A 4,697-nucleotide genomic window follows, 5' to 3' on the forward strand; every position below is an offset into this window, starting at 1 on the left:
CTGCTAACCCCACACTCCTAAGTTATCCCTCCCCTCTCCCCCAAGGATCAATCTAATCATAAAGTCATTATGTACCTTCCAGTCAGAATGCCAAGCTAGGCTTCCCTGAGCCAATTCTTTGTTCCTTGGGGTCTCTGCCAGCTACCCTGCCTGGGAGGGACCTTCAGGCCTTCAGCCTGAGAAGGAACGGGGGCTGGACAAGCTCTGATCTAACTCCTAATCTCAAGCAGGATCGCCCAGAGTCTGCGGCTCGCTTCTCTTCCTGCCTCAGGTTTGGGACAGCGCTCCACTCTTCTACCCACCCAAACGGATTACAGAGCTGCTCACAGCGCAGCCTGCAAACCAGCTTTTTTTCTCAAGTTGTTCAAAGTTGGCAGAGATAAGCAGCTTACATCACAAGATGACTCAGCCACGTCACTAAACACCCTGTGGAGTTCAACTGACTTCCCCTCTCTCCCTCTTCCTTACTTCCCTCCATCCTTCCTCCCCGTCCACCCTCCATCCCTTCCTTTCTTACATTCTGGCATAAGCTCTTTATCTCACAGCAGATGAGCGGTTTGGCTAGGGGCCAGTTGAGGTCAATGTGAAGCAGTGGACGTGATGTCAAAACAGAGCGTGGTTAATATTACTGAAGATTAAAAATAATTGTACAGTTACTGACCATTCGTTTGAGAATCACGCACAGATCACACAAGGAACCTTCAGGAGCCCTAGCGGTACCAGCACATCTGCTTGTTCATTCACTCATTTACTGCAGTGCATCTGCTAGATGCCTAGGACCAGGCCAAGGTCTAAATGTTGCTCAGTGATATTTCTGGCAGAGCTAAATCGCAGTTAAGTGGCATGAATGTTCTTTCTCAAACTGATCCCATGCTACGCTTGCCGTGCAAAGATGGAAAGGAACTTTGAATTGCACTAATGCTTGTCCTCTTACTAGGTGAGAACTCTGAATTCTCTGGCTTAGAAAGAATCTTAGCAAGACATCAGTTTCCAAAAGAGATTAATCTGACCCCCAAACCAAGCAGTATGCCCCTGTGGAGAAGGAAAGTCAACAACAGTGCAAATCAGGGGTGGAAGAAATGCCATTTGTGGAGCAGAAACATTAACGAGCCTCCAATGTCAACCATAGTTGTCAGGTAGGTGTTTGACTGTGGTCCCATGAGGGCATACTCAGAGGGGTACAGGATGACGACAAACCCTCTTTACGCTTAGCTCGACAAGGACCTAATGTGGCCTTTGACATTCATGGTGAGTGTGAAAGCAAGCATTGCTCGGTATAAAAGCACACGAGCCCCATTGTCACACACCCTCAGTGTCTGGTGGAGCCCTCGCTGGGAGAGAAACGCGTGGAGGCAGGAGCAGGTGTGTGGGCTCCCCATGGGCCGGTCCAGGTCAGCGAGCAGAGACCTGGCAGGGCTGGAGCGGGATTCTTGGAGAGGGACGCAAGCACTCGAGCTGTAGGGGTTCTGTGCTGCGTGAGTGCCAGAAAGCACCAGCCCGCCCCTTGCGGGACCAGAGGCCGAGAGCACAACCGCGCGAACGGTGGGGCCCTGGCCTTTACACCTGGTCCGCCTGATCTGACACGGATAGAAGCGGGAGGCCATTGCAGCGTCTTAAAAAGAGGAGTGGCACCATCTGATGTGAATGCTCCCTGGCCTCCAGGGGAGCAAGTGTGGAGCCAGAGAGGGATGCGGGGCCGTGGGCCTGGTGCTAACAGTGGGGATGTGCAATTAGTTGGCTGCTGGCACTCAAATTTAAAAGCTCTGGTTCCTGGGCAAATCATCTCTGCTGCTCACTCCGCCCCTGCTTATGCCAGACAGACGGTGTTTCTATGTTTCTTTAGTATTGCGAACGTATTGCTGGTCACTCATATTCATAGTGTCTGCACTTTGCACATAGCAGGTATTCAGAAAGCACTGTTGCCAGGCTGACAGTTGAAATGTGCGATTTGCTATCTGGACGGTGTTCTCTCCTTTGAAGGTGACAGACCCTGGGAGAGAACTCCAGCTCACTCATTCGCCTGGATGGGAAGCTCTGCCCAAATGAAGTGATGTTTTCGTCTACTTCCCCCCCCAAGTGTCCTCAGTGGTGTAAATGACAATTTGATTAAAAAACCTATTTTCAAAGAAGGCGAAGATGTTATAAAAGAATCAGAACCGTGGTATCTTCTTCTTGTCCGATGGGAGGCACTCACTCCGGCTTCTTCTCTGGGCCTCAAACGTCCTGCCGTGTTTCCCTGCGTGTAGTCTCTGTGCATCCCGGGGTCGGCATTCAGCTTGCACTTTTCACGTGTCCCACTGCCAGCCACCGCCTTCGCGGGCTTCTAGCCTGAGATCCAAACTTTGCCAATGTTTCCCACCGGAACTTCGAGTCAGGAAAGACAGCAACCAGCCCGTCCGCAGCCCACGGACAGGCCAGCAAGTTGCTGCTCCTTCCGTCCTGAGGGAGGGAGGCGGGAATGAGTCCAATTCCCTCTAACCATGCAGGGGTGAGTGGGGCAAAAGTAAGTAAAAACGCCACAAAATTCCCTATCATTTTTAGTGTGATGTTTTTCTTGACTGGACATTTACTTGTTCGCTGTACGTGTCTGGTCTCCTTAGCTGATCTGATGTTTCTGGGGGGAGGGGGTGGGGTGCCTGGAACGTCCTAGTCAGCATCTTGCGGACGTCACTCTGCTTCTTCATCTTTCCCCAGGGTTTTCTTCTCTCTGTACGTCACACAGTTTAATTCCTACTGATTTACCTTCCAGGGTCGTTGGCTCCTCCCCTTAACCATCTAAAGACTGCCAGCGAGTCCCTCCAGAGAATTGTCTTTTGATTTCAGTTCTAATTTTTTTTTGGTAGTTTCTTTCTCTGCTGAGAATTCATATAGTTTTGATTGTTACAAGTGTGCTTTTCTTTACCTCCGTGGAGGACAGTTCTAAGGATGACTTTAAAGTCTCTGTGTGACAATTCCAACATCTCAGTCACCTCAGGCTTGACAAGGGTGGTCTGTTCTCGCCTGAGTGTGTGTCCACAGTCTCCTGATCTCTTGTACATCAGATCACTTTGGACTGTTCCATGGATGCCATGTATGTTAGGTTGCAGGGCCCCTGGGTTCTGCTGAAATTATCTGGAGAATGCTGCTTTCTTAGGTTCACACAAGGTCTGTCTTGATCTCCTGTGGGTCCGGTTAAGTCTGTTACTTCTCAAAGCCTTTAGCATGTTGCCTTGAGCCTGTCCCACTCGTGACCCTGAGACCATGTGGGGTTGTACACAGAACTAGGGGGATGCCTCATTCTTTCTCAGCTCTGGGGTATCCCTCTTCCTGGGAAGATGTTTTTCTTTGCCTCAAATTCTGTTTTGCCAGTGAGACCACGGCCACCACTGCACTGCTCCCCATGGGGGTCACCTCTGAGGTGTCACATGGTCGTGAGAGGCCCCAGCGACTCCTTCCTAAATGCCCACGGCCTGAGAAGCTCCTGTGCAGGTGCCTCTCCACATTCTGACTCCCTACCGCAATCTGCCTGGCCTGTTTACTTTCAGCATCTTCCAACAGGCACTTTTCCTTTTGTCCAGAGCCATTAGCTGAAGGCAGTAGGAGGGACGGGCGGCCGCTGGCTCCCAGGGCCTCAGCGGGGCTGGGACTCTTGACGTGGGCAAAGCTACTTACACCTCCGTACTTCGGGGTCCCTGCTCGTAGAATGGGAGCAGCAACAGTACCTACTCTATTTTTAATTTCTGGCTTCTTTTTTTTTTAAAGGATCACTTAAAAAATTTTTCTTCTCGGGGGAGGTAGTTAGGTCTATTTATTATTATTTTTAATGGGGTTACTGGGGATGGAACCCAGGACCTCGTGCATGCTAGACACGTGCTCTACCACTGAGCTACACCCTCCCCCTGGCACTGTTTTTTGAGAATAAAATGTGATGAGGGACACTGAGCACTAGAAAGGAACAGGAAGTGCTCAATGAACATTAATGGATGTCACTATGAACATACTTTCTATAAGACTGAACACTGTGAACTAGGATTACTGGAATTGAAAAAAATAAGAACTAAGAAGTTACAGGTTCGATGGGTTGGCTACCTGGATGCTGGTGCTTGAAGGGGTTTATACAGAAGGGCAAAATATCCCGGGCCAGTCCTGCAGCCACTGGAAGGGCCCTCGTCCCTGTCAAGCGATGCATACAGCAGCCATCAAAACAGAAAGTTGCGAGGACAGATGGGGCAGCTTTCAGGTCTGCCTTTTATCAAATACCACCACGTTCAGTGAGAATGAAGACTACACGGTAAGTGAGGAAGTGATCGCAGACACATCACTTCCCATCGGAAAGAGCCAGTTCTCCTTCGTGCCTTTTTATTAGATTATGGTTTGGGGTGGGGGAGAGAGATGAAACTAAGATGATTTATTCTGTAGGAACACTACCCCTTTGGTTTGCTGCCCTGCAGATGGCTGAAAAAGAACATGGGGCCCACCGAAGACCTGGACTCGGTCACCCGGAGGCTGGTGGTGTTTGGGCCCATCAAGTCGGTGACCCTGTGTGGACGGCAGAGCGCGGTCGTGGTGTTTGAGGACACGGTCTCGGCCTGTCAGGCCATGAACGCTTTCCAGAACAGGGCCCCGGGCACGATGCTTCAGTGCTCCTGGCAACAGCGGTTCATGCGGAGAGACGTAAGGCTCCCTGCGACCCAAAATGCCTACGAAAATCCTTAAAG

This window comes from Camelus dromedarius, chromosome 19 (genome assembly GCF_036321535.1).
Source record: "Camelus dromedarius isolate mCamDro1 chromosome 19, mCamDro1.pat, whole genome shotgun sequence".
In the NCBI taxonomy this organism is placed as follows: Eukaryota; Metazoa; Chordata; class Mammalia; order Artiodactyla; family Camelidae; genus Camelus; species Camelus dromedarius.